Source organism: Ascaphus truei, chromosome 14 (assembly GCF_040206685.1).
Source record: "Ascaphus truei isolate aAscTru1 chromosome 14, aAscTru1.hap1, whole genome shotgun sequence".
NCBI classification, from domain to species: Eukaryota; Metazoa; Chordata; class Amphibia; order Anura; family Ascaphidae; genus Ascaphus; species Ascaphus truei.
Window position 1 is genome coordinate 55,348,779 of NC_134496.1, and position 11,377 is coordinate 55,360,155.

The window sequence follows — 11,377 nt, forward strand, 5'->3', positions numbered from 1 at the left end:
TGTGGGGGGAGCGGCGTCCATTACGTGACGTCACTTCCGTCTCCCATCTCTCCAGTTTTGTCCCATCAGGACTCGGTGCCACTAAAGAAGTTTCACTTCAAAAAGAAATAATGAGCACAACCAGTTAGCAGCGTATATCTGTACGCTCCCCAGAACTCATTAGCAATCAGAAAGCTACATAGTAACACATTAACTCTCTGATGTCCGCAGACCTCTCCCCAGTTTGCTGGTACAGGAAGTTACTTGCAGCGATGTCAGCAGCATAACTTTATTTGTACTCCAGTAAACACTCTTTGCCAGAACGTCTGAACGAGGAACAGATGAGGCACCCGTGTCCTTTTTGTTTCCAATACCAACCAATTTATTTTAGTTCGCTTGCCTGCAATGTGTCAATTGCTATTACATGAAGCTTTGGAAATTGGACGGTAGATGCTAACATTTTGATTGAACGTGGCTCCCCAAACAGCGGCAGCACAAAGGAACACTTTGTGAATCTATTTCTCCGTGTAAACTGTGCCTGTGATGTTCACAGGAAGAATGATTAGTGAAAGCCGAGTCTCTCAAGAACCGAGATGCTTGGCTGATATACAACTAACAATGGAGTCACCAGGAAGACTTCATCAGAAAGCCTTTGTTTGGAGATATTTCTGTGAGTAGAAGATTATTAGGGACTCTTAAATAGAAATAAATATATTTTGGGCCCAAACTATTTAATACATTTACCTGCTGAGCACATGCTCACTCCTCTCCATGCTGAGCACACGCTCGCTCCTCTCCCTGCTGAGCACACACTCGCTCTTCTTCCTGCTGAGCCCACGCTCACTCTTCTTCCTGCTGAGCACACGCTCGCTCTTCTTCCTGCTGAGCACACGCTCGCTCCTCTTCCTGCTGAGCACACGCTCACTCCTCTTTCTGCTGAGCACACGCTCGCTCCTCTTCCTGCTGAGCACACGCTCGCTCCTCTTCCTGCTGAGCACACGCTCACTCCTCTTCCTGCTGAGCACACCCTCACTCCTCTTCCTGCTGAGCACACGCTCACTCCTCTTTCCACATGGAAACAATCTTGGACTATTACTATAGGCGCTAACTATATACGGCCCGTTCCTTAACTAAAAACAATAAACAGGGACAGGACACTCTTAATACACAGGCGGGGAGAGCCGGGACAAGTGGCACGGACCCAGCGGATGTGGGCCCCTCCCTCTGTCAGGCCGGGCCTCTCTCCCGCCGGTGTGTGCCGGAAGATGAGCACATTGTATTTTGCGTGTGGTGGTGGAGGGGGGGGAGTATTGTATTTTGTGTGTGTGTGAGTGGGGGGGGGTGGGGGGAGTATTGTATTTTGTGTGTGTGAGTGGGGGGGGGGGTATTGTATTTTGCATGTGTGGGTGGGGTATTTTATCTGGTGTGTAGGAGAGATTGAGGGAGAGGGGGGTAGATAAATGAAAGCGGAAGGGGGAGAGAGTGTGACAGTAGAGATGGGGTAGAAGAGGGAGGAGCAGGAGTGAGTGAAGAAGAGAGGGGGAAGAGTGAGAGAGGGGTGGGGAAAGAAAAATACATGGGGAAAGGAAGGGGCTCGCGAGATGGTGTGAGGGGGGGGGCTTGCAAGGCCGCCAACATGGGGGCGGGGTAGGGGCCCAGATGAAACTCTAGTCCTGGACCCCGGGAAATTTGTCTGTCGCCCTGTATATATTTAAACATATTTATAGGACTCACAGTGAGTCCCTCTGCCAGATCTCCGAGAAACCGGCTTCTAGAGCTTAATATACCCTTCTATCTCCCTATGGGGAGATACCTGGTCACAAGACTTATATCCTTTCTGCACAGTCATCCTACACCACATGATGGCTAGGGGCAATACCAGAGTGATACCACCCAGTTAACCCATGAAGGCCTTAACCCCTTACATTACTTAGTAATCTCCAGAGGGGCTACACTAGAAAAACAGTAAAACATTTGCGACCCCAATTTGGACACCTTCTCCCATCTGTAATCTTAATCCAGCACAAATACTGTACTCTAATCCCGGAGATTAGATTCCTGTAAAATGTGGCTGTTTTGTTGTTCTACTGATCTGTTTTTTACTTGTGAATTTAAAGAAAAACAATATTCTCCTGTTCTCAGGTACTAACATCTGTTTCTCATTTCCAACGTATGATAATTTAGAATTAAAATAAACCAGTGATAATTACCTGGATGATCTGATTACGCTTTTCTTTAGCTAAAATAAGGATTTACAGAGAAAATAGCAATGTCGCTTGCAGCTTTTATCCAGGATTCTTTCTATACCTTGGGCCATTAGATAAGTTTACCTGCTTGTGTTTATCTGAATATGGTGGCCCTGGTTTTGGAAATGCTTCAGTATGTCCTGGTCCTGAATGCAAGCGCAGAGTCTAAGAAAAGATGCAGCCTTTCCCTATACAGTTTTTTTCCAAACCGTTCAGGCGACAGCAGAACCTTAACTTGTACTTGTTAATGTGCCAGGCTGATTTTCTGTGTTTCTGCAATTGTAATTTGAGGCTGGAACAGATGGGAGCGTTTTGTTTAAAGTGGTATCTATGATTTGAATGAATATCCGCTATTGCTTATTCAGTGGAGCTTTTTTTTTACTTAATACATTTAATTTATTTTGTAAATTCTAAATGTTTATTGTTTTCCAGGTACAGGATAAAGGCCTTGTGAGTGCCTCAAGTACAGGACAGAAACGGCTTTGCGAGTGCCTCAGGTACAGGATAAAGGCCTTGTGAGTGCCTCAGGTACAGGACAGAAACGGCTTTGCGAGTGCCTCAGGTACAGGACAGAAACGGCCTAGCGAGTGCCTCCAGGTACAGGATAAAGGCCTTGTGAGTGCCTCAAGTACAGGACAGAAACGGCTTTGCGAGTGCCTCAGGTACAGGATAAAGGCCTTGTGAGTGCCTCAGGTACAGGACAGAAACGGCTTTGCGAGTGCCTCAGGTACAGAACAGAAACGGCCTAGCGAGTGCCTCAGGTACAGGACAGAAACGGCCTTGCGAGTGCCTCAGGTACAGCACAGAAACGGCCTAGCGAGTGCCTCAGGTACAGGACAGAAACGGCCTTGCGAGTGCCTCAGGTACAGGACAGAAACGGCCTTGCGAGTGCCTCAGGTACAGGACAGAAACGGCCTTGCGAGTGCCTCAGGTACAGGACAGAAACGACTTTACGAGTGCCTCAGGTACAGGACAGAAACGGCCTAGCGAGTGCCTCAGGTACAGGACAGAAACGGCCTTGCGAGTGCCTCAGGTACAGGACAGAAACGGCCTTGCGAGTGCCTCAGGTACAGGACAGAAACGGCCTTGCGAGTGCCTCAGGTACAGGACAGAAACGGCTTTGCGAGTGCCTCAGGTACAGAACAGAAACGGCCTAGCGAGTGCCTCAGGTACAGGACAGAAACGGCCTTGCGAGTGCCTCAGGTACAGGACAGAAACGGCCTTGCGAGTGCCTCAGGTACAGAACAGAAACGGCCTAGCGAGTGCCTCAGGTACATTACAGAAACGGCCTTGCGAGTGCCTCAGGTACAGGACAGAAACGGCCTTGCGAGTGCCTCAGGTACAGGACAGAAACGGCTTTGCGAGTGCCTCAGGTACAGAACAGAAACGGCCTAGCGAGTGCCTCAGGTACAGGACAGAAACGGCTTTGCGAGTGCCTCAGGTACAGAACAGAAACGGCCTAGCTAGTGCCTCAGGTACAGAGCAGAAACGGCCTAGCGAGTGCCTCAGGTACAGGATAAAATCCTTGTGAGTGCCTCAGGTACCGGACAGAAACGGCTTTGCGAGTGCCTCAGGTACAGGACAGAAACGGCCTAGCGAGTGCCTCAGGTACAGGATAAAGGCCTTGCGAGTGCCTCAGGTACAGCACAGAAACGGCCTTGCGAGTGCCTCAGGTACAGGACAGAAACGGCCTAGCGAGTGCCTCAGGTACAGGATAAAGGCCTTGCGAGTGCCTCAGGTACAGGACAGAAACGGCCTAGCGAGTGCCTCAGGTACAGGACAGAAACGGCCTAGCGAGTGCCTCAGGTACAGGATAAAGGCCTTGCGAGTGCCTCAGGTACAGGACAGAAACGGCCTAGCGAGTGCCTCCAGGTACAGGACAAAGGCCTTGCGAGTGCCTCAAGTACAGGATAAAATCCTTGCGAGTGCCTCAGGTACAGGACAGAAACGGCCTAGCGAGTGCCTCAGGTACAGGATAAAGGCCTTGTGAGTGCCTCAGGTACCGGACAGAAACGGCTTTGCGAGTGCCTCAGGTACAGGACAGAAACGGCCTAGCGAGTGCCTCAGGTACAGGATAAAGGCCTTGTGAGTGCCTCAGGTACCGGACAGAAACGGCTTTGCGAGTGCCTCAGGTACAGGACAGAAACGGCCTTGCAAGTGCCTCAGGTACAGGACAGAAACGGCCTAGCGAGTGCCTCAGGTACAGGACAGAAACGGCCTAGCGAGTGCCTCAGGTACAGGTGAGGTTACGAATTAGTTCAGGGGTTCAGGGGTGCAAACTTTTGGCCCTGCACCCCCTGCTTGCTCAGCCCCAGTGCTCGTGCCCTCCTACCTGGTATCTGGCGTCAAATGACGCCGCGGGGTCATGTGACGTCACGTGACCCCACAGCGTCATTTGATGCTGCATTGCCATGGCGACGCGTCATCCAAAGCCGAAGGAGGGCAGGTAAGTTACAGAGGCTTCGCGAGCTCCCCAGCATTTAATTTAAATGCTTTGGGGAAGAGCGCAGGACCTCTGTAACTGCCGGGCCCCCCAAAAAAATTCCCGTGCCCCCCAGTTTGCGCACCCCTGCCTTAGATGGTTAGACATGAGTAGCCAGGCTTAGCAATGCTTTATATTGCGGTGAAAGGTTGTATCCACATTCAGATCAGTTTTTTCTTTTTACAATGATACTGTTTTGGTTTCGAGTTTCACCTGTTTGGTGTTTGTCGTTATAATTATTATAATTATTGTGGTAGTGACGAAAATGAGTATTTATAATAATGAATTAGTCTCCATAATTGGAATTTGTTTTTTTATATGGTAAAAATTGCCAAGATTATATTTCACAGACAGGTAATGGTGTCAGTCATGCAGAACTAATGTTTAAGCTTTATAAATGACTAAATGTAAGCTATTTATTTATAAAATGTTTTACCAGGAAGTAATACAGTGAGAGTTACCTCTCGTTTTCAGGTATGTCCTGGGCATAGAGTTAAGACAAATACAATGTTGGGTCGCTGATGGACAGTTTTGCTGAATCCAAAAGGTAAAGCGGACGGACAGGTGTTTCTGCTGCAGGAGACCCCTACTTTAAAGCTGCGGACTAAGCAATATCCCACATATATGTTTTTTTTTAAAAATAAATCCGTTCTGTAGTATGAGAAAATACTTCTGTTATTTTTTTAAACGACTCTGAATGACATTTTGTATGTATTATAATGTAACAAGCATTTTTTGTTTCTATCGCAACCATTTACAAAGTCACATCCCCTTTCTCTTCTGAAACAGGCTCTGGCACACCCCTTTTTGAGCCCTGCCTTTTCTAGCAGTGCACCAATTGTATCTAGTCACTGCCTGGTCACATGATCTTCCCAACAGAACTTTGCCTCTTTGATCTTCTTTTGCTGCACTGACAGCCATTTAGTGAACCCCGGAGACAAATCTTCGCTAATCGATCAGAGAACGGATCAATAGGCAACTTAGCGAATTACTTCTCATTGTGTGTATTGTACTGATGCACATATTAAAGGGGGCGAGGGGGGGACGGCAGCTTTGACGCTGCTTTAAATAAGTAAAGAAGAATGAAAAGAACATCTAGCACATTGAGTTACTGTTACTACAAATACACATTCAATTATTTCTAAGGAGTATTCTTGCCGGTGGATTCTTGCTCGGTTCCCTCGGGTTGCATTAGGTTGGGAAATTCTGGGCCTGTATTGCCACTAAATCTCTGAGTTATACTGGGATATGTTGTTATGTGGGGGGAACAATGTCACACAGTACATCTGTATTTCCCATTTATTGCTCCAAAATGGTCTACCTATAAAACATTGTAAAAGAAAAGCACTACGGGGATATAAAATGAGACCGGACTTAGTTCTGTGACTAAAATGACATAATTTCATCTTGTTTCCTGTAAACTTGTCATAAATAATCCCCATCGCCACTGATAACTTCTAGTTTAATGGAAATGACACATAAATCTCTTATTAATGGAATAAATATGCTTTGTGATGCATAATTACCTTTTATCAGTGAATGGAATACAATTACAACAAAAATACGTTCCATTAGTGAGCTAATTACGTTTGTTAAAGGTTTGGGGCAGTTTTAGTCATTATAACTTATCTTGATATTTTTTTGTAATTGGGTATTTGACTTGGGTGATGTTTGTGATCACAATAAGATATCCATGAATTAGTGACTCGGGTCTGAATCCCCTCTTTTCCTTACTTCCAACATATTCCTAAAGCAAGACCTTATAGCCTCCAATTTCGTGACCTTCCAGTTCAGGGTTGTTGTCTGTTGTTATAGAGGGCATAAAAATACATTGATATGAATATAAAAAATGTTAAACAATTTTAAGTAGAAAAAAAGAATTGGTGTACTTGTGCGGAAGTGTGTGTAACTTAGCACAGTTTAGCAGAGCTGGCTGGCGTTGCTGCCCAATTATTTGGTGATTTGTATTGTAATGGTTACTATATCGTGGGTCACTCGCGCACCTTCAGGGCTCTCTGGTTTGGGGAGTGTTCCCATTAGCAAAAAGAGAACTGTTGGTTCCGAGTTCCCACAGCAGCTGCAGTCACAAGCTGCGGCATTTCCTTGGGCTCAAGGTCACTGGATGCAGCCTGACAAGGTCATCTGCTTGTTGATATCATTTCATATAAGCTGTGGCCTTGTTTCCCCAAAGAAACTTGGAGTGTTTATTTAATTCAAAAACAGGGGCGGGCAACTCCAGTCCTCAAGGGCCACCAACAGGTCAGGTTTTCAGGATATCCCTGCTTCAGCACAGAGGGTGCAGTCGAAGACTGAGCCACTGATTGAGCCACCTGTGCTAAATCAGGAATATCCTGAAACCTGACCTGTTGGTGGCCCTTGTGGATTGGAGTTGCCCGCCCTGCTATATTAGGGCCTGCACAAGTCATGTCTTTCAGTGCAAATTGAGCTTCTTTTCCTTTGAAGGGAATTTCCTCAGTTTTCTGACATGTTTTACCAACGTGTCTTGCTAAATTTGGAATGTATGAAATGTGTGCACATTTCTGGGAACGGGGAGCTGACGTTCCGCGAGGTGTAAGTCCTGGTGGTGGCAGTGTTATCGGGGTGTTGTGTGAGGATTTTTGGGGTGTGCTTGCTCATCCTTGTGCCCTGCGGACAGGTGAGAGACAGTTTGTGGATAACCCCTTCCATGTCCACCTGAGCCAGCATGAATATTTCAAGGTCTGATTCTTTTGCACGTTCAGTATTTAGTTCCCGTTAGTATCAGCTTTGATTTGGGGAGTATCAATAAGACGAATTGCATGATGCAGCTCATTTGGAGTCTCAAGCTCATATTATCCCCTTTTCCTAACATTAACTAATATAAAATTAACTAACAATGTCAAATACATCACGTGTGTATGTATTTAGTGCTGTGCAGTTAGTCTAATAGCATAATCCTGATCTGAAACTCTATACATGTGCTAATCCCTCTGATATAGCACTCCAATCCTGTCTTATCACCATGACTCAGTGGTAATGGAGCCCAGCACCTGGTAATGTCTCTGCAGCACACGTGTGCTGAGCACTTCACCTTGGAAGGATAATGTCAGGGAGAGTTAATATCTTCAGCACTCCTCATTTGAAACACTTCACAGCGCTCGGAAGAAGAGATTCCCCACCTCAGTGCACATTCCCTCACACACCCCTCTCCTGCCACTTTGTAATTCGGAAGCTCACTGGAGGAAAGGGGTTTTACAGTGTGATTCCAAGGGTTATTTAATGATGTCCTTTGCAGTAAAACTGGAAATGTTTAGGCTCCTGCAAAGACCGCAAAAAAAAAAAAAAAGCGTTGGTTTGGTTCAGGCAGTCCTGTTCACATAAAACACAACCCTGAATAAGTAAACCGTTAAATTCATTATTCTGATCAGAAAGAAAAAACGTTCAGGAAATGTAAAAAGAAAAAAGTTACATTAGTAAAAATAACAATGGTTCCCCACCAAATATCTCCGGTGCTTTGTATCGAGGATAAGGTGAGTGGCGCAAAACAAACTGCGCCAGGTCTAGCGTGGAGAAAATGTCACTGATTTGTATGGGGTTTTGTTCTTTGATACCCTTGGTGCAGAATTTTTGCCCCAGAATTTCAGCACTTTTGCTTTAATACATTTACCTATAAAGGCCTGATTTAGAGTCTAGATGTAATCATAGAAGTTGCCGTGACGTTGAAATGTTCGCACTGCGCCGTTGAAGTGTAGAGCCTGACGCGATTAAACGTCATGGGGAGGCCAGGCTGTTCCGCAGACAGATTGGTGATAAGTGAAACATCACAAATGATGTGGAGATGTATGGCATGGAAGAGGATCCTGTTTCTGCACATAGCTTCATCCCTCGGCGAAGGTATTAGTGCTACAACATGTGGGAGTATTCCACAGCTCACAGAGTATGTGCAGTATGAGCTAACTGGTAACATTTCTGTTTGTTTGATGTCAGTAAAAGCCTGTTAATTCTGAGGGAAGCTGATTAATCTTTTAATTCTAGAGAGCAATTGCCTAAATACCTGCTTCAAAACATGAGAAAAGCAGACTGGGAAATACCTGCAGAAACGGCTTTGGTGTCCTGAATGTGCAGCACAAACATGCAGAACTGCCAGTTATCTGGTAATTGGAAGGATAGTTGTTCTAATGTATATTTTAGGCCATTGATCAGCCTGAGTAATCTCCATGAAAATGTGAGGTTTTAGGTGCAAACTCTGGAGAAATTTATCACCATCCATGTCACATACATTACACTCACATACATTACACTCACATACATTACACTCACATACATTACACTCACATACATTACACTCACATACATTACACTCACATACATTACACTCACATACATTACACTCAGCCCTATACATTCTTTCACTTTCTCTCTGGGGCTTTGGTCTAATTTAAAGACTGACCAGCACTGCCAGGTCAGGTGCGCACAGAACATGTATGTAACTTGCAAATGCTGGGTTCTTACAGAGTAGCCCTGGTCCATCACTAAGAAGGGGTCTCAAATGAAGAAAAGCTGCTAATTCAACGCTTGATAAATGTTGGTGTTTGACGGGACTGCGGCTGTGGTGGATCTTCTCTCATTGGCGTAGAAGGATTTCCATTCCCTTATTCCTTATTCATATTACTTCAGTCATTTGCTTAACCAGAGTTCCCAGAACACAACGGGAGTGATGTACCAACGCACGGTGTCATTTTGAATCTTGTGCTTCTTTGCGTCAATGTATCAAGGTCTTTGCTCCAAGCATTGCACCGTGCGCGTCACCTTGCGGTTTGGGGAGTGTCAGTAGGAGGAGTTATGGAGGAGTTACATGACACGCGGATTATAATGACGTACAAACGCTGCGTCACCTTTTTTTTAATCTTGTATTTACGTCAGTAAAATGTGGCAGATGTGACGTGGCATTAACGTTTCCGACTAACAATTTGCGGGAAAAACTTTCTTACAAGCGACGCAAACAGAAAATGGAGCAACGCATTAAAACAGACTTCTACCCACACTTCTTTTCTGCAGATACATCTCCCTCGTATAAATGAGGCGGGAAATACCCCTCTCCCCCCCCAGCACGAACTGATTAATGTCATTAGAATCATTACCAGAGCTAGACAGTCACTTGTGCTAATGTTTGCTGTACACATGGTAATGGAACATTAAAAAGCTTGTGTATGTTTCAGATACAGGGCACACAAAGTGGATCAGTGTATAAGGGAACAGGGCTATTTGGCAGTTTAGCCACATACAGCTGCAGACACAGAACCACTCATTTCCAAATGAAAAGCCATTAGTGAATGTTTCATAAGAACAAAAAAAATTGCATTTAACCTGTTATTGAAAAGATTTCTTCGGGTTTGCAGTACCTGTGAAAACTTTTCATTTGAGTTTTAATTAAATTAGTGACCATTTGCTGTAGTATTTTTAAGAAATGCAGTCAATCTCCCAGTGCTTGGGCATCTATTCATTAGTACTATTGAGAAATTAGTGGTTCTTTACTTCATTTAAATAGGGACTAATGCCCTTATTTAAGTAAATGGGCCATAAGGTCTTCTGGTGCTGGCAAGGTGTCTTATGGAGTAGAACCTAGAAAAAAGGGCAATAAATCTGGTGAAGCAACAATCTTCTCGGTATCCAGGTCATACTTTCTGCATCTGAATCATGTGGTCTCCTAGTATAATCTCCAACTCAGGTCATTGATAAACGGCTTCCTGTCTGTGAGCCAATCAGAAATGGTGATGGAATACGGTCAGCGAGAGCAGCTTCCTGTTAGAGAACATGTTACAGTCTCAGTGATGTACGTATGCGCATTCAGTATTGACTGAACTCTGTTTCTGCGCAGAACACTTTAGACAACATTTTAAAATCCTGAATTTATCATATAACAGCAGATAGGGGAAGGAAATATTGATATAGATTCTTTATTGCGATGTTGTTAATTCTGAGCTCTAATTTCTGCACCTGTTTTGGTTGTACACGTTACACGTTACATGGTGTATGCTATTTTTTAGACATCTAGTAATTTACTTATTCTTATTGCAACTTGGTTTTGATCTCATTGAGTGCGGGTTCTTGTGTTTAGATCCATTATATCCTTTTCCATTAATCTCCAGCTTTACAGAAGACAAAAAAGTTGGGGGTTACATTGTATTGTAAGTGTAAAGAAGTGTTATGAGGTGGTAATCTTATACTATATTAGTGAAAGCACTGTATGTTTGCCTGCCTGGATGTCCGGTGTCCCTAGGGGAAATCTCATTGGTCCCTTGGGCCGCCCCCGCACACCTCTCATTGGCCTGAGGTGGAGTGAGGAGCGGGCCAAACACACACACAGGGACACACACACACACTCTCTCTCTACCCTCCTTAACGGCTGACACACACACACACACACTCACTCACTCACTCACTCACACACACTCTCTCTCTCCACCCTCATTAAAGGCTGACACACACACACACTCTCTCTCTCTCTCTCTCTCTCTCTCTCTCTCTCTCTCTCTCTCTCTCCCTCTCTCTCTCTCTCTCTCTCTCTCTCTCTCTCTCTCTCTCTCTCTCTCTCTCTCTCTCTCTCTCTCTCTCTCTCTCTCTCTCTCTCTCTCTCTCTCTCTCTCCCCCCCCGGCCCTGCCCTGCCCTTCAACCCCCCCCCCGGCCCTG